Source organism: Bicyclus anynana, chromosome 8 (genome assembly GCF_947172395.1).
Source record: "Bicyclus anynana chromosome 8, ilBicAnyn1.1, whole genome shotgun sequence".
NCBI classification, from domain to species: domain Eukaryota; kingdom Metazoa; phylum Arthropoda; class Insecta; order Lepidoptera; family Nymphalidae; genus Bicyclus; species Bicyclus anynana.
The window spans coordinates 9,590,226-9,610,779 of record NC_069090.1 but is presented as its reverse complement, the minus strand read 5'-3'; the positions used below and the strand labels follow the sequence as shown (position 1 = coordinate 9,610,779).

The 20,554-nt window shown below is 37.6% G+C and overlaps 1 protein-coding gene across 6 annotated transcripts in view; it reads right to left on the bottom strand.

The window, feature by feature from the left end:
- The window catches only part of LOC112055976 (flotillin-2), a 294,787-nt gene that overhangs the window by 8,965 nt on the left and 265,268 nt on the right, over positions 1 to 20,554 (bottom strand). The gene's annotated exons all lie outside the window — the stretch shown is intronic.

The window sequence follows — 20,554 nt, the reverse complement described above, 5'->3', positions numbered from 1 at the left end:
AAATAAAATCCGATAAATTAGTTAGTATAAGATAATGAAATTAGCACAAACTAAATTTTGTCAAACATTTCTTTTTAAAAATTAAGGTTTAGGAGCGTTTACTTCTGATGTTTATTATGTACTGTCTGTCATTTAAACTGCAATGCAGTAGGTATGTATAAATTTACATGGATACCTATTTATAATAATTACTAACTACGGCCTTATGTATCTCGTATTAAGAAACATAATTGCTTGACAATTGTAAATAGGAAGCTTATCACTATTTGCGTGGCAAATATAAATGATATCGTTTTGATATGAATATCTATGATAGTGAAGAAAACGTCATAATGTTTATCTTGTAACATCGCAAGTACAACTTGAAGTCCCAATAGCTCAGTGGTAAAGATGCCGGACTCATCACCGAGCGGTGGTGGTGGTGGTGGTGGTTCTATCTCTGCCCTATCAAGCTTAACATATACAAGGTGCTGGGGAGGGGAGGATTTCTCATAACTCTGGGGTTGTATTCTTTACCGAAAATTAATTCAAAATGTTCTAAAATTAATATTTTCGAAGTAAATAATATTTCTTATTTATTATGCTATCATCCGCGAAAAGCCGACGAACCCATGGGACAACGTCACCCAGGTCCGACAAAATACTCTTTACGTACGGTTCACCCCAAAACCGGAGCATCCTCAGGAGATGTTGACTCTCCAACGTGCAATTGCAATTGTAGAGTAAGATGATAGCAAAATAAATAAATTATTATATATTCATGGTGAACTTCCGCTAAGTAACGCCTGTCTTTTGTAAATAGATCTTATGTCCCCTATATGGATCTATTAGCTAGACTATTGTAGTACCTAGGTACTCCTAACACAGTCTTTTGCGACTAATTAAGGGGGACGAAAATATTGGTCATATTTAAAAGATATAACAAATATTCTTTAAAAAAAACCTTTTTTTTGAAAGGCGTTAGCTAAAATAAGTGGGTGTTTACTGCAAAATTTTACTTATTAAAACGATAAAATAATATAAATAATCGCACCTTCACCTGTGCTTTTTTTGACGTTATTTTAACACCACCAATGTTATTAAAAATAACCTACGGCGTTATAATTACAAAGGGTACCAAAGGATGCCAGAAAAATTAACGTTTAGCGAGTAACAAAAAACCTTATCAAAATGTGGATCAGTAGTTCAGTCAATACAGACAGACATACATGCCCAGGGATCGAATACGGAACCTTCATATTTTAATCCGATTGAAACAAAACGACGACAATACACTTGTTCTACGACTACCCAAAGAACCTATAAAAGTTAACGTGACAATATCTTTTGACGATTCGCCATTTCGCGGTTTATAGGGTTAAATAAAAAATTGATTACTTATCGAACGATTCAACATTAAACGAAATTAAAGTAATAATATTATTGATTTAAAAGAACACTATATCTAGCACACGGGTATTTATATGTACAATGTCAGTGGCGTGCACTTCATAGATGCAAAAATACACTGCCTACCCTAAGGACTCCACGCAAACGTATGATGGACCCAGCGCCGGACCGAGGTAAATTTTAGAATGGAGCGAGATCCAATAATGGCGCCTTTCGCACACGTAAATTCATCACATAAATTTCTTTTCGATCTTGTCTTTACCATTTCGGCGCCCCCTAGGATTTGGCGCCTGGAGCGACCGCTCCTTTCGCCGTATGGACGGTCCGGCCCTGGATGGACCACAGAATACATAGTTTGCCAAGGAATTTTCCAATTTTAACATAAAGTGCATACCTAGTTAAAAACCTTATTCACGCCACTGTACAATGTGAAGGAACATTTATGTTAATCAATTCAAACACTATCTAATGCACAATTCTATACAGTAATTGAACGCAGTAGAAAATCAAGGTTTTCCGCGTTGACATGCATAAAAAGAGCTCTTTGTTAATAGCTCGCGTAGACAGTAAAAAAAATGAAAAACTAAACAACTTCTGTTTAACTCCCGACGCTAAGAGGGGTGTTATAAGTTTGATGTGTCTGTCTGTCTGTGGCACCATAGCTCCCGAACAGATGAAGCGATTTCAATTTAGTTTGTATGAAAGGTAAGAGGGGTGTTATAAGTTTGATGTGTCTGTCTGTCTGTGGCACCATAGCTCCCGAACAGATGAAGCGATTTCAATTTAGTTTGTATGAAAGGTGACTTATGTGCAAGTGTTCTGAGACTTGTTTGATAAAAATCGGTTAAGGCGTTTAAAAGTTCTGGGGGGTGAAAGTGGGGAAGAATAACCGAATGCCTGCAAATATACTCGAGTGAAGTCTCAAATGAAAGCGCACTGAATAAGAATATTGATGACTTGATCGAGAGTGTAATTAATAGTTTCATGACCATCGAGGGTTTTTCCAAATTTTCAATTTTATACTTATTGCAAATAAACTACACCGAAATGTTAATTAATTCAGAAAAAATCGAACAATATATACATCGAACAACCTTTAAAATAACAATTGCATAAAATTTCAATCTTTAATGCTCTAAACAGGTAAAATACTTTTTTTTGATAGTCTATTTTACAATATTAAATAAACTAAAGTTAGGTATAAGAAATTTTGTTCTAAATAAATTGTCTTTAATTTACTCAAGTTCGAAAACCGCCCTCAACACTCGTGTTACCAAAGGAAAATTTGTTTGTCAAATCATGTTGAAAAGATCGAATCAATTAAAATTATACCTACCTACATCTTAATCATCATCATCATTATCAACTCATATCGGCTCACTGCTAAGCTCGAGTCTCCTCTCAGAATGAGAAGGGTCCAATAGTCCACCACGCTGGCGTAATTTAGCGTTCCGGTACGATGCCGTGTAGAAACCGAAAGGAGTGTGGATTTTCATCCTCCTCCTGACAAGTTAGCCCGCTTCCATATTAGATTGCATCATCACTTGCCATCAGGTGAGAATGTAGTCAAGGGCTAACTTGTAAAAAATAATGATAAAAAAAACTTTCTTTTGGTGTGTTACGTCCCTTTGGCTCGGTGTTAAGGCCTTTTCATTACTAAGTAATTTATTAATTGAAATTAAGTTACCTGATTACCTTAAAAAATAAGATAAAGATATTAACGTTTGAATAATAACGTAATTAAAAAAAAACACTAGTGCCAATCCCTATTCAAGGTTAAGTTTCTTAAGTGGTAGCATCTATTATCCGCCTACAGCACATACGTACGTACGTCATTCTACATTTGCTTGATAAAATTACATTGAACATCCTCCTAAATGATGCCGTCTGAGTAATACTCAATCCAGATGAACCACATTAATTTTAGTATTTGTTGTGAGTAACACCATTACAGTTCGTTAGTAGTAAATTAGATAAAATTAATCTTTATGGGCAATATTTCTCTAATGGGTAACGGTTTGGATTTTAGCTTAAAAATAAATAACCACTTACACCATATACCACAATCTACAGTTAAACCATGGTGTAATCAAAGGTGTACTTTTACGTTTTGAATTCTTCTTTAAAAGGAACCAAAATTTACAAAAATACGAGGTAAAAGTTATGGGCAAATGTTGATACGTATTATGAGTAGAGAAAATATAATGTTGGCGAGAGAAGAGCACCTTACTGTGGGACTTTTTTGTAGTGTATCTTTGTTGCAAGGTTGTATACTCAGTCATAAGCGTAAAGAAGAGGTGTTTTCTACGTAATTTTGTGGGATTAAAGTCGACAAAATTTCATTTACCTTCTCAACTTGTCTAGACCAATCTTTAGGCATTAAAGGCTCGTGACTAGATGAGACTGCAATTTTAAAGTTACGATCTATCGGTCTACGGCCCATCTAGACTAATAACCAACGTTGAATTTAATGGATTAATCCAAATAATACTAGCAATCACTGTTATCAAATTTAGAATAGCTTCCAATGACTTTATTGATGCAGTACAACTTTCCTAGTAACATGATACTCACACTAAACGAGTAACCGTGGTTTAAACTTTGAACCAATATTTCATAAATGTCATCTGCATCGTTAATGTTATTTGCAACTCAATCCATTTATGTGTCTGTAATGCAGGGCCGGACCGTCCATACGGCGAACGGAGCGGTCGCTCCAGGCGCCAAATCCTAGGGGGCGCCGAAATGGTAAAGACAAGATCGAAAAGAAATTTATTTCTTTTCGAATCGAAATCGAACGGTCGAATTGAGAAACCTCCTCATTTTTCGAAGTCGGTTAAAAATGTATGACATTCCGATATACGTTAGGCTACGAACTTTTCAAACGTGCCTAGTATATAATGTTAGGAGCAAACAGGAAAGGCGCCATAATTGGATCTCGCTCCATTCTAAAATTCACCTCGGTCCGGCGCTGCTGTAATGGACCAGAAATGTGCATCAATATTAAAAGTTCATGTTAAGTCACGTCAAGTGATGTCGTTTGTCATCGTCGGTAACTTTTCCGAGGGTTTAGGAGGGATCACGAGTAAGTACCTCCTCTCAAGATTGACGTCTTGTAATGACGTGTATTGATTACACTTGAGAGGGTGTGATCTGGTGAAGGGGACATTGATTTATTACCATTTTTCTAATTCTGATTCGTTTAGCAAGTTAACTGATAAATAAAAGATCCAATTCTGTTCTATTTTTAACCAAAAGTATGTATGTACTGCGTAGGCATAGGTCATACAGATAATCAATGTCAATTAGATTAATTTCATGACATATTCTAGAGGAATAGTACGACAAGTCATTAGACAATAATATCTACAACATTTGTATGATTGTGGTCTATGCGTTTTGCGCTGTCCGGTTGTTACGAAAGGTATTTGTAAAAATGCACGGCAAAGTTTCTGAATAAATACATCCATTTTACAACCAATCTCTAAATTAGAAGGTCAAGGTATAATAATAGCGGTTGAGTGCGATTATTTTTCAAAGTTGCGAACAACAGGTAGTACAGAATTTGATAACAAAGAAGAGTTTAGGGACATATCTCTATGTGTCGTCATGAACCCATATTCGACTCACTGCTGAGCTCGAGTCTCCTCTCAGTATGAGAGGGGTTAGGCCAGTAGTCCACCACGCTGGCCCAATGCGGATTGGCAGACTTTACACACGCAGAGAATTAAGATAATTCTCTGGTATGCAGGTTTCCTCACGATGTTTTCCTTCACCGATTGAGACACGTGATATTTAATTTCATAAAATGCACACAACTGAAAAGTTGGAAGTGCATGCCCCGGACCGGATTCGACCCCACACCCTCCGGAATCGGAGGCAGAGGTCCGGTCAGAGAGATATCCTCTGAGCTATCACGGCTCTAACTCTATGTGTACAAGCTCAGTATTCCATAGCCCGACCCAGGAGTTGAAAACAGAACCTGGTGATCAGAAGCCACGTAGGCTAACCATTTAACCAATAGCAAACCAACGAGACATTTTCCAATTCCTAAAAAAATATGTAAATATTCGATTAGGTGCAACGACAAAAATATCAATTTCAATCTTATGGGACTCGTTAAAAATTACGAGGAGGTTCTATAATGGAGTTTACAGAAGGATAACGATTTTGTTACCGTATTCAATACACCATGCTTGCAAAGTTTATAATAGCTGCTACGACAAACTTCATTATGCTGAAAAATGTTTTTACTCCTTGAAATTTTTATGTTTTTTTAATCCATGAGGTTCTTACTCTTTTGTGTGAGTAGGTTGCACACATATTGGTGTCTTAACGAAAACACAAAACAAAAGGTCGTATTGTTCCGTTTTCGAGTTTTGTGCTTAGAAACACATTTGGCGGCTCTCTTTTCTTCTATTGTTTTAGTAGAATTGTGGTTGTTGTGGATGAATATAGCTCTAAGTATATCTTACAAGGATTATGTGAAAGTTTGGATGGATGAGTGTTTCAATGAATATATTTTGTTACTCCATCACGCCTGAAGGGATCTTCATGAAATTTGGTACAGAGATAGATGATAGTCCGGAATAACACATAGGCTAAACTGTAGTCAGATATTCCTACAGGGATCTACTCGATTAATAATAATTATAAAATGTTGGTTTAGGTTTACTACAACTGCGTAATGTAAAGTTTAAAATTCAGATTAAAATAATTTTAAATTTAAGCTACGTATATGCAAGTACACAGTTCCAAGCGACTACAAATGAAATACAATCTTTCAGTAACTCAAATGCCATTATTGATAGCAAGTCAATAAAGGAAACGACCAAACTATAAAACCGATCACAAATCGCAACATAACACAATTACGACCGAACGTAAACATACGTAGTATCGAGAACAGATGTAAGTGATCTAAATCGTCGAAAGGTCACGAACTTCAACCTCTGAAACGGCTGAAGCGTGACTGAAAGCGGGATTGTTTCGCGAACCCGCCGCCCGCGACGATCGCGGCGGGACTGAGTTCCCGGCGTCCCGGCAACCGCGCAATGATAATGGTCTCTCCAGACAAATCAGGGTTACTGCCCCGTCAGTACTACAATCCGCCAGCAAAAAGATTGTTTGTCATTTGCATACACTTTGTGTGAACACTTTTCGTTATTACTCAAACCCGAACTCTAAAAGAACAAACTCTTTTAGAGATCGGGTTTGAGTAAGACGCCGTAAACATGTGAGTTTTAGAGCTTGACAATTTATAAATTTGAGCTACCTTCTCGTTAGCCTAAGTAATAATATCATACATACCTTTAGACGATCTGTTGTACGGTGCATTTGTAACTTAATTTGTACTAGTACTTCGGTAGTAATTTGAAAACGTCTTAACCGATTTCAGGCACATTTTTTAATATATTTCCTTTGCCAACATTCAAAACTAATTTCATCAGAGTAAAACTGCCGAGCCCGACGATCTAAAAAACTCATGTTGGATGTGAATAGACCTTAACTTGTAATTATTATTTTCTTTCACAATCGCACTGTTTGTTCCAAATTAAAACTGTACAGTTCGGAGGGAAATGTGCATTCGAGCAGATGCACAATAGACTACAGGGAATACAAATATAGCGAAGTAAAAGTAGATATTATGACGAATAAACGAGGACTACAAACAATTTAATCGGCTTTGAATGATTTCAAACTTCGCTAACGAGTAAAATGTTAGGTATAATTGGACTGACTTCCAAAGGATCGTAATCATAATGATAGCTTCTTTTCTTAATTATACGCGTACCTATATCATTTATTCTTTAAATGTAAAATTTCGTCCCCCTAAAATTCAAGAATTATTCGATTTTAATAATATTTTTCTGTGAAAATTTCTTTCTTTTAATAATTTCAATTATGACTACGAATACACCATGGTCCAAATTTCATGGTTACCTACGTCGAATACTTGCTTGTGCCATAAATACTACCTTACAAACTTTCACACAATAACTCGAATGAATCAAAATCAGTAATTTTATATTATTACTGATTTAGCAATTGTAGATGTTTTACGAAGTCAGCTGTTAGTCATTTTAATATATAAATTGCCTACATTTGCAATTAAGATTGTATGCAAACATTTAGTAGCTCACAGACGAAGCAAATGTTAATTAAGTAAGACATTTGCTTCCGGCGTGACTTAGTAAAGTTTTAGAATATCAAAGCATTCAACTTAAGATATGCATTGAGTAAGTACGAGTACTATAGGGGAAAGCTATTTTCTCTTCATTTTGTATTTTTCTTCTTATATTATATTTCAGTCCGGTAAAGGAAATATTGCATCGTAAGGTAACCTTTAAGTTTCCGTCTCGCTTCGCGTTCCTTTGTTGATTTTGAAAGCAAACCCGACGTCGAGTCAGAGCGAGTGTATGAATTTCTTTGATATAATTTGCTTGAATGCATGCGGTTATTCACCTATTTGTCTGTGTCACAAGAAGACATTATGACAAGGTAGAGCGCTGCGATCAAGGGGAATAGTGTGGCAATTAATTTTAGTGAATTCTAATCAACGATACAAGTAGTTAAGAGTTAATTATGATATTCTAACAACTCAGTTATTTTGCTAATACGTGTATAATATTAACTAATAGGTACCTACATAGTTATTCTATGTAAGTGTGTTTGTCTAGGTGTCAAATACCTCCTAAATGGCCGGACCGATTTGAGTGTTTATTTGAGTGGGTCCGTAGAGGGTTAGAAAATACACTTTAATCCGGTTGTAAAGAGAAAAAAATAGTTTATTATCGTTTTACTAGATTTAAAAAAAATCATATTTTTTGAGACGTGATTAACTCAATTAAATAATTGAGCAACATTGTGACGTCACACAATGCAAAACAGCATTTTTGGAAAATTTTAACAAATACATGATTTTAAAATTAAGTTTTATAAGAAATCCTTCACATTAATTAATTAATTAATATCGATATATTTTGAGCCCTTATTCCATGTGCTATGCGAATATTATTTATATTAAATTTGATATGAGTCAACCACCCTAATAGCGTAACCACCCTTTAGAGCACAATACAATATCATAACGCTTAATAGAAGAGTACTAAAAACTCTATCAAATTCATATTGGCATTAACCAGCAAAGCAATCTCATGGTATATTTTCTGAGAAGAAAGCAACGTGATCTATCTAGGAATCACAAAATATTAAGGGATTCTGGCAACAAGTATATTATATTCAAACGCGTAACTCCAATATTATCTGAAATGAGATTTATAAACATGAAGCAACCTCAACATAACTAATACACCAACTTGCAACGTCTATCTGAAGTGTACAGAAAATATCGCGAATTTATTTCATACAAAATTGTGGTGTGGTGTTCAGTGATACGAGTAGATATGGTATGCACGTTATGTTCAGTGAATTTCTTTCTTAAAAAAAAAAAAAACAAATCATTAGTTGTTGTAGTTGAGCACGGGTCTCCTCTCAAAATGAAAGGAACCTCGTGCTATATTAAATCCACCACTCTGGCCCAATGCGAATAGGCAGACTTAACACGTTTAGGAAGATTAGGAAAATTCTCAGGTATGCAGGTTTCCTCACGACGTTTTTCCTTCACTGTTGGAGACACGCGGTATTTAAATTTTTGAAATGCACAAACCTAACTGAAAAGATGCGTGTCCCGGACCAGATACAAACCTACGGCCTCCGAAATGAAGGCAGGGATTATATCCACTGGGCTATATTTTAAAAATAAAAGCAAATATAGGATCAAAATATTTGGCGCATTAAAAGATTCACCAGAATCCATTAGTATAATCCCTAGCACTGCAATGTAACTTTTTTGGATATTAATCATAAATATCCAAATGAAATCGGTACGAGTAATAAACTTTGGCTTAATATTAATAATTGTAATGCAAATCATTTTCGATAATCAACACCATGTTACGTTTCTATACAAATTTAATTAAAGTTTAATTAATTAATCATTCAACCTTGCGCCTTCTGGTGGATGAAAACTGCGTTGTGGACTAAATTTCAAGAAACAGTCCTAGCATCTATATATCTATGTATGTCTCTATCTATATCTATACAACGATACATCATTATCAACCCATATTCGGCTCACTGCTGAGCTTGAGTCTCCTCTCAGAATGAGAGGGGTTAGGCCATTAGTCCACCATGCTGGCCCAATACGGATCGGCAGACTTCACACACGCAGAGAATTAAAAAAATTCTCTGGTGTGCAGGTTGCCTCACGATGTTTTCCTTCACCGTTTGAGATACGTGATATTTAATTTCTTAAAATGCACACAACTGAAAAGTTGGAGCTGCATGCCCCGGACCGGATTCGAACCTACGCCCTACGGAATCGGAGGCAGTGGTCATCACGGGCTATCACGGCACTCTATACAACGAGTAATATTATAAAAAGTTGAAGTTTTTGGTAGGTATTTTAGGTAGTAATCTCTGGATCTAATGAACCGATTTTAAAAATTCTTTTACCACTGTAGAAAGCCATTGAGTGTCAAAGTGTACTCACAAGAACGGGAACTACGCGGGGCGTTGGCTAGCATAAAGTTCAATATAAATAGAATAATGGATGTATAGTTTTTACCAGACCCTTGGAAACTTTACAGATAACTTGCATAAGCTAACAGAGGGGAACATTTTCCATTAATAAACCCTTGAGGGATTGACGCATTCAGAGCGTAGAAAAATGTTCATAATTTATTACGGGTCGCTGGGCGAATGCCTTTGCCTTTGTTGCAGTGTTTCAAACTTTCAACAAAGCCGTTTATCATTATCATATATCTAAATCTATACTAATATTATAAAGCTGAAGAGTATGTTTGTTTGTTTGATTGAACGCGCTTATCTCAGGAACTACTGGTCCGATTTGAAAAATTCTTTCAGTGTTAGATAGCCCATTTATCGAGGATGGCTATAGGCCCATATTCCTACGAAAACGAAAACCATGCGGGTGAAACCGCGCGGCGTGAGCAAGTGTTATATATTACCTACTGTATGTTACCTAATATATCTATTAGTGAATCAGATATATTATTTCTATGTTAGTTTCAGAATCGTTCTATATTTTACAATTGAAGATTTTAATCAGATAATAATCAGTATCAATTGGATTTTCGGTAACTGGTGGTGCTACATTCTCTTACTTCCGAAAGCATATAAGCCAGCCAGTCAGACACGTCTTTTTTTTTTAAATAAAAGAATATTTGCCATATCTTTTAAATATGACCAATATTCCCGTTCTCCTCCAACTGTAAGACTGTATTAGGAGTGGGTGATAATAGACCAACGGGGCGGGGATCGAACCACCACCCCTCGGTGATGAGTTCGACCGCACATATCGTTAATCTATTAAGGCTTTTAATTGCCACTTATATACCTACGAGTACAAGTAAATATATCCTCGTTACAGGCTTAAATAACACTTCTCTAAGTTGTCATGATTCGATGGTGCAGCGTAGTCGAAGGTACTCTCTATCTTATATGAGAGAAAACATTTTTCAGTGCAAGTACTTACTACAGTAGGACATTAATATTGCTCAATATTGAATCAGTAGCTGACGCCGCGTGGTTTCACCCCCATGGTTCCCGTTCCCGTAGAAATACGGGGATAATATATAGCCTTTCTTGATAAATGGGCTATCTAACAATAAAAGAGTTTTTTCAAATCGGACCAGTAGTTCCTGAGATTAGCGCGTTCAACCAAACAAACTCTTAATTTATAATATTAGTATAGATTAAGGTTGATTCAGATTATTCCTGAATTCGTAATGGGGTTATGAACGTTTTCAGCAGAGCTGAATTCATAAAGATAAAAGCCACCAGTGTACTATGTAATTATTCATCTCATAAATATGACCTGTCATCGTAATCTGGGAAACCCGCCCATTCGCTATTGAAATCATGAGGATTTACAAAAAGCTAATAGAGTTTTCAGGCACCAAATAAAGATGACTCAGGTGTTTTTCTTTAACGACCGACGAAAAACGGGGAAAAGGTTAACAATTCGAAGCGTATACATCTTTTTTATGTATGAACACGTGTAACTTTTTTAACGAGCGGTCTGATATCGATAATTGTTTTTAAATAGAAAGGGTATTTTTCAAATAAGTTCCATGAAAAGTTGGAAAAAAAATCCAATCCCAATATTAGGAAAAGAGTGAATGATTGATTGGTAACCGTAAAACCACGCATATTTTTTATAGTGTAGTCCAACTATGATAATTCTTTTTTATTAGATAGGATCTAAAAATTAGTCCCATATAATTTAAAAAAAGAAAGTTACTACTCTAAGGGTGGGAAAATAGGGGTGATATATTCATCTCTAGCCGATGCAGACGCCTCACAGTTTCATTCGCGTAGTTCCCGTTTCCGTAAGAATACTAATGAAATATAGCTGACGAACAACGGGGCTTTCTAGTAGTAAAAGAATTTTCGAAATTGGTTCCGTAGATCCAGAGATTACCCTACAATACCAAAAACTTTACATCTTTATAATATTTAAGCAGACGCTCCGCGATTTCACTTGTGTAGTGCCCGTTTCCTTTAGTATATGGGGATAGTATATAGCTGTCTGTGAGTGCCATAACCCACAGACAACGTAGTTTTCTAGTGGTAAAAGAATTTTCAAAATCGGTGGAGTAGATCCAGATATTACCCCTACAATACCTCTTTATAATAATATTTTTAAAGACGCCCCGCGGTTCCATTGCGTATTTTTCGTTCCCATGGTAGTCCAAGTGGGTCCAGGGGTTAAGGGGATAAACATGTACCAACACATTGTGGATTTAACAAAGTGCGCCTGATAAAAACTAGTAGTTTAAGCACTGTTTGAATAACATAATGAGAATTCTATAATTGTAGAAACAGTGAACATGATTTCCACACTGTAATCACAGTTTTCAAAAGCCAATCGACAAGAAAGTATATAAGAAAACTTGTAGACGCTCTGTCAGGTGGACAAGGCTAGGAGTTGGTATCAGAGGTATAGATAGTCGCCCGTAATAGCCAATAACATCGACCAGTCTCATTAAAGTTGTACCTACTGGTTCGCTAGATAGTATCTATCTATCTAATTGTGCTTTGGCCTTGGGGTGTAGGTATCGTATAGAGGTCGGATTTTAGAACAAAAGCTTGCGATAGCCAGTGGCATGTACAGGGTTTTTAACTAGGGTAAGCTTTATACGCACAAATTGTAGAAAAAAGAAAATTCTCCAATTCAGGTTCGCAATAAGTCTTGAGGGTAGGCAATGCATTATTGCATGTATGAAGTACACGCCACTAGCGATATAGTGTTTTTCAGATAGCATGAGTACGGTGACAGTTCGTTACACTCTTGAAAGTTTGCCGCGATTCACGTTAATAGTACGTATTATGAACGTCATACGACAACTGTGACAGTTATCCCCATGTCATCTGAAAAGCACTTTAGCTTTACATACTTCATCTTATGAAGGATGAAAGCTCGTCAGCTATCAGGAAAGTTAAGCAGGTAGCCAATGATAGAGTTTACACCGTGGATGCTTTACAAGGTAGCAGGTTGCAAGGGTTAAATCCTTAACTTTCCCGGCACAAAACGCAATTTTTTGATATTTCCTACGGGTTTCATGATATCATGAGAATCCATGTATCCAACGGCCAGAACCCTTGTAGGTTTCTGTTTAAAGATTTTTTTCGAAGGTTTGCTGCGACGTCAATTGAACGGTAACTACTCGTAGGGAAATGAATTCTCGTATTACTTAAGCCGAGAAAATGAAAAACTAAGAGTTTACACTGGGGCTACTTTTCAAAGCCACCACAGTACACACTCTATAATTGGCTACCGTACTTATCTATGGCAGGAGCGTAAGCTGCCAAATTTTCAGTTTTCATGAGCTATCGCAGGCACTTAGTCCATTATAGAGATGGGAACATAAATATCGTGTCATCATCATCATAATTTATATCTCATTACACGGTATAGACTATTTTTATCATTATGAAATTTTTATTATTATGAGTATTATAGTTCAGACTCCGACTAGACTGTACTATATAACCGACAGTCCTCTTTGCAGAGCATGCATGGAGGAAGAGACAACTTCGATACATGTTATGCTTAGATGAAGAGGTGTATCTGGACACACATTGGATCCCCAGCAACACTCCATGAGGCGTTCGGCGACCTGGGCCGCCTGCTAAGCTTCTGGAGCGAGCTCGAGTGGAGCTGGAGTGACTCCAGCGGGGACCAGGACCGAAGGGACCTACGTACAACAGCCAAACCTTAGTGGCCAAGTGCGGAAAAGGCCCAGAAGAAGAAGAATAAGAAGAGAAGAAGCCTCAGTGGCCCAATTGTATGAAGGTCTTGTAGTCAAGTACGTAAGTAGTGTATAATGCATCATCAATCATCATCATGACCACCGGTACAAGAAGTACATTAAGCACTTGCAATGTAATGTTCTGTGATCATAACGAATGCTTCATGGTGAGTACAGCTCAATTTTGCTGTTTAATTGAAGGAAAACAACGGTGCCACAGTGTGGGTTAAAAACGAATGTAAGAAGTCAGTGGCGTAGCGAGGCGTGGGCGAATGGGGCGGTCGCCCACGGCCTCATTATAAAAAAAAGGATCATCATCGAGCCGTAAAGCCCTACAAATATGTATATGTATTTTTATTAGATTGAGTAAAAAAAAAGGGAAATGTGTCTTAATTTTTTACTACTTTCAACTTTATTTTAGATTCAAATAAACTGATTATTGCGACACATGTGCTATTCATTCCAAAATAAAGTATCGATCGTAAAATTAAATTTATCTAAAAAAAAGTTTTTGCCTCGGTTAATTTTTTTTTTTTTGAAATTAACCAATTAACCCAGACCTGGTTTGGTTCGTGGCTAGTGTACGAGTAATTAACCATGCCGGCAAATACGTACCGACAAGCGGTTTAGTTTTCCGGTACCTACTATGTCGCTTTTAAATGTTGAATCCTCTTCTAAGTTAGCCTGCTACTATTTCTACCATCTAAAAATTTAAATCGAAATCGAGTTCATGGGTTAAACTTGCCTCTGCATTTTCATCCAATCCAAATTCAAAACGATTCCAAATTACAAACGATTTAGACTGACCGCAACCTCAGAACTGAAAATGCAGTTCTAACTTTTATTACATTAGCAAAAAGTTCATGACCAATGACTTTAGATCGCGTGGGAATACCGTTTATACCACTCACAACTAACGTGGTTTAAAAAATTCCAAAATTGGTTTAGTAGATCTAGATCCCGCTACAACGTTACCTGTTTATAATTTTAGTATTATGTACAAATATAGATTACTTAAAATAGGAAGTAATATATAACCGCTTTAATTCCTTGATAATAATTTGTTAATTCATACGAGAACAATTAGTTTTAATTAAGTATTATGGTTGAGAATGCTGCACTTGGAATTGTAGACGAACACCCAGGACATATGGTCCAGTTAGCTAGAGTAGGTCCAATTTCGAGAAAGAGGTGAAACGTAGAATCCACCTCGGCTGGGCAGCATTCGGGAAACTATATACGGGATATACGGGATATCTTTTCATTTGCAATGACGTCAAATACTGTTAGATGTGTTACTAAATAATGAAAAACGAGGCGTTCAAAAAGGAAATTTCCACATCTCAATGTTAGTTGTGGTCAACAACGATCGTTATTTAAACAAATAAGGTGTGTAGTGAAGTATAAAAACTATATATAAATAAATAATGGAATTAAAGACAAAATTGTGCATGTGCTCAGTATTGTATTCGGATCACTTTTGCGGTGATTTTGTAGGGACGTAATCGATCTATCATCATCATCATTATCAACCCATATTCGGCTGGCTGAACTCAAGTTTCCTCTCAGAATGAGAGGGGTTAGGCCAATAGTCCACCACGCTGGCCCAATGCGGATTGGCAGACTTCACACACGCAGAGAATTAAGAAAATTCTCTGGTATGCAGGTTTCACAGTTTCCGTACTAATTATACACTTAGCGTCGCCGCACACGGGCCACACGAGACAGCAAGAAAGGGCCACAAAAGTAGCCAAAACGTGCGACAGCCACTTGTGGCCGGTGGTCGACACTTGCAGTCGGTGGCTGCTACTTTTCGACTCTAACAGGTTTACTGAGATAAGAGAGAGAGGGGTGCGGAAGCGAGCAGCGACGATTGTAGCGTGTGGCGGCCACCGACGTCAACCGTGTGCGGCGATTCCATATAAAATGTATCAAAACTACAGGAAATATGCCGGTAGCGTTGTTTTATGGTTGTGGCTGGTGGCCCGTGTGTGGGAGCCCTTAGAGTATAGAAGAGTGTCAGAGAGTAGAAGTTGACAGCATAAAGCGCCTTTATGTGTAAAGCAAACTCCGCACAGCAGAAACGCTCTGTTAAATTATAAGCAAATGTTCACAGATTTATAAACGTGTCTGCTTTGCTATTTCTCGCTTAGTTTCCCGCAAACACGTGTCTAAACGGAATAGCTTAATTTCATATTAAGTACAGTTCGTGCACTGTAGCATGGTGCGGGTGACTCGCCTTCGTAATGTTACACTCCCGTGCCTGGAGGAGCATATGCCAATGATTTCGGTTATCATTATCATCAGCTGATGGTCGTTAAAGAGTTTAACATTGTCTCCCTAAGCACGCCACCCACATTTGATCAGAGTGGTGGTTTTAAGCTCCATTATTCCCTCTCATATAAGGAATGAGGCCTGACCGTAGCGAGCCGTTAAAATATACAGTTAAGTTAAGATTGATAGGTAATTAAGAAATTATTAAATATCACGTGTTTTGAGACACGTGATATGTAATAATTTCTTTCGGTGAAAGAAAAACATCGTGAGGAAACCTGCATACCTGAGAATTTTCTTAATTCTCTACGTGTGTGAAGCCTGCAAATTCGCATTAGGTGAGCGCTGTGGTCTCATTCTAAGAGGAGATTCGTGCTCATTAGTGAACCGAATGGGTTGTTTATTATTTTTCGGTGTTGGAATTACTACTTCGCTCTAGAAACCCACAATGGTGGTCGAGAAGCGATTATGATGATGATGATGATGATGATTGAGAGATTGTGTGATGTTTGGAAGAGATTAAGGAGGTCCATGAACAGCTCTGAATATCTATCGGATTTTCTATTAATGTTAACACTAAAATGTAAACAATATCTGTGAAGCCTCAGTAAAGATACCTTACGTTACCAACCCATATACGGCTCACTGCTGAGCTCGAGTCTCCTCTCAGAATGAGAGGGGTTAGGCCAATAGTCCACCACGCTGGCCCAATGCGGATTGGCAGACTTCACACACACAGAGAATTAAGAAATTCTCTGGTATGCAGGTTTTCTCACGATGTTTTCCTTCACCGTTTGAGACACGTGATATTTAATTTCTTAAAATGCACACAACCGAAAAGTTGGAGGTGCATGCCCCGTACCGGATTCGAACCCACACCCTCCGGAATCGGAGGTAGAGGTCATATCCACTGGGCTATCACGACTCATATAAACATTAAAGATACCTTAACGAATGTAAACATTACGTAAATCTAGGTCGCGTCTGTATGCCAAGTTCACGGTTGGACGTTTTACGTAATGGCATACGCCTTTGTTGTGATATGCAAGCATGATGAAAGATTATCATTAATTAATTTAAATGAAAACAATATTTTGTAATTTAATCTATACTTATAATAAATCTGTAGAGAGGTAAATTCTGTACATGAAATATATTTCCAAAATAACTATCAGGGGGTGATTAGTGGTCGATACTGATGCCAAAAATCCAAGCAGTAAAATTTTTGTCTGTTTGTCTGTCTGTATGTTCTTTATAGAAACAAAAACTACTCGACGGATTTTAACGAAACTTGGTACAATTATTCTTCATACTTCTGGGCAGGTTATAGTATACTTTTCATCACCCTATGATCAATAGGAGCAGAGCAGTGAAGGGAAATGTTGGGAAAACTGGAGAAGTTACTCAATTTTTTAAGCTTCCGTCGCGTGGTAGGGTAGGGGTAGGGTAGTGGTAGGGTGAGGATAGGGTAGGGTAGGGGTAGGTTAGAGGTAGGGTAGGGGTAGGATAGGGGTAGGGTAGGGGTAGGGTAGGGTCGGGTCGGTGTAGGGTTTTACGCGGACGAAGTCGCGCGCGTCCGCTAGTTTTTAATATGAACATTCTAAATAAAAATAAATTAATGGTATCCATACCATTTGAACTTTTGTCCGTGGCCTTTGACGTGCCGTGGAGACGCGACCACAGAAAAAGGTACTCGATACTTCGCAACTGGGCCGTCAGGCCTAAAGCTCATAGCACACAATATCAATTCGGAAAGGGATAGTAACCGTTTCGCGGTTCTGACAACCAAGTATCGCCGTCGGTTTAGCTACGGTTAGGTGACGATGCGCTTACGGTTCGTCGACTCTCGACTGTAGTAATACGCGCGACGGACAAGCGTTCACAAAGAGCGAAGCACGGGTACGGAGAGACGAAGAGACGTAAGCCACACGGTGCGGTGCGGCGCCGTACACATGTGGTATGCGGCGCCGCAATACGGCACCGTTGCGGCGACTCAACGCACCATCAGGCATAACATTGATTTTTAATATGCAGGACGCCGCATTGGCATTGCTCCGGCGCTGCGCCGCGGCACGATGCGGTGTGCCTGCGGTGCGGCGCCGGAACGCTCCGTGTGGCATATCATTGCAATATTTATATGCAAGGCGCCGCAGCTACACCGCTCCAGCGCCGCACCGATACCGCACCGCACCGTGTAACTTCTCCCTAAGCGCGTGGACTGCGAGCTGTAATTTTGTCACGAGAAAGGCGATTACTGTGCGACGCAGCAGGAGCTTCACACAAAGAATACTTGTCAACTCAAGTTGATACGGTTATCGGCACATCCTATAGTTGATATTGTGTGCTATTACCTTTACTGACATCCTTATGAAGTCCGGGCGGCAGCTCGTTACCTAATATTTTACTCTCGTCCCATATTTGCGTTCCAAATGACAATGCCGCTCAGTCTTGTTAAATATTGACACATTACGTTCTCTTGGGGCAAACAAAAACCTAAACGCCTCCAGAATTTTAAATGAAGTGTTTACTTACCCCTAAGACCTTTATAAAGAGTATGTGTGGTCGTGACGTAATACAATATTATTATGAACTTGCAAAGCGGTGATAAGCGAACATAGATAATAGAGGTAAAGTTTGTGGCTCTGGATCTACTGAACCGCTTTTGAAAATTCTTTTGTGAGTGTTATAGGCTATATTTTATCCCCATGTTACGAGTATTATGAGAACGGGACATCGGCTAGTATAAAATAAAAATAATCAAAGAACCTAATCGCATGTTTTTCAATGCAGTTTATTTACATAATTTATAACTTTTTTCAGTCTTATTCAACGAACAAATCACCAAAATTTCATAACGAATAAGTTAAATTAGTAAAAGTACGCATAAATAGCATAACAGCTTTTTAGTATCAATAACGTTGTAAAATTAATTCGCACATATAAAGAAATACCTATACCGATATAGCGACAATATAAGAAAAACTTGCATTGTTTTAGTACGGAAATAACATTTCTAGATAACAATGACAAAGTATCTCTGGGACTACGCGATGCATTTTGTGATAACAATACGATTCGAGTTTGTTATAGATCTTCCATTTTTCAATCAGACATACTTGGCAGCAGCGTACACATAAATGCAGTAAAGATAACAAAAGCACTCCACAAACAAACATGCATGCCCACACGTCAGTGAGCACTGTTTGTTTCTGCAACCATGTTCTGTTTGCTATCTAGGCTGGCTGAGAACTGGAATACATCTAAGAATATCCAAGGAATATTATACACGTAAACGCAGTTTAGTTGTGTGCATTTTAAGCAATTAAATATCACGTGTCTCAATCGGTGAAGGAAAACATCGTGAGGAAACCTGCATATCAGAGAATTATCTTAATTCTCTGCGTGTGTGAAGTCTGCCAATCCGCATTGGGCCAGCGTGGTGGACTATTGGCCTTACCCCTCTCATTCTGAGAGGAGACTCGAGCTCAGCAGTGAGCGGAATATGGGTTGATGACGACGACGACGAAACGCAGAAGTTTGTATGGATGTTTGTTACTCTTTAACGCCGCTACTACTGAAGCGATTCGGCTGAAATTTGGAATGGAAATAGATTTTACTCTGGATTACCACATAGACTACTTTTTATCCCGGAAAATCCATGGTTCCCGTGGAATTTGTGAAAAACTGAATTCCACGCGGACGAACTCGCGGGCGTCCGCTAGTCCATGAGATATTTTTCATACTATATTTTGGTCAAACCGCTTGTCATTGACTGTGTTTTGTTTTTTAATTTAAATAAATCTAAAATCAATGATATTGAAATAAAAGCTAAAAGCAGGTAGATTATTTTAACTGTTGTTGCGGGGTTGAGAAGCAAACATCTAAAAAACATTTACATCTATAGGTTCTACTGGAGTAGAAACCAAATTGGTATATTTTTTATTTCACAAGTTTTTGGCGGGTAGATTACTTGTAAGCTAATTAAACCAGGCATCAAAAATTGTATTATAAAAATGTATGCAAGGATAAAATTATATCTACTTAGTAAAGAAACGAATTCAATCCGGACGAAGTAACAGGTCTACAGTTGGTTTATAATAATATATTTTAATTACATTATCACCTGTGAGCTGTTTTTAAAATAACGTGAATATTTCAATTCCAGAAAGAAAAGTTCCAGTCGTATATAAGATAATTTGTCATAGCTTAGAACTGATGCCTGTGTTTACCAATCAATGTTACGTAATTAATTTAGTAAAAAAATACCTATATGAAATCAAACATAATATCAATAATGCCCAGTATAGACATTGCTATATTCACAAAAGATATTCTGTGTAAAGTTTGCCACGAATATTTTCAACTGCTTGAGCGATGTTAGTAATTAGAATGAATGGCACTCGAGTAGTTTAGCCATGGCCCATGACCTATTTTCAAAGTCAAGAACGTTCTCTACTTTCTACAAAATTACAATGCTTACAAAGCATTCAGGCATTTCGTAAGATTACCCTTTTGTGTATGCAGGTGCAGTCAAACTGATGAGTTTTTTTAAA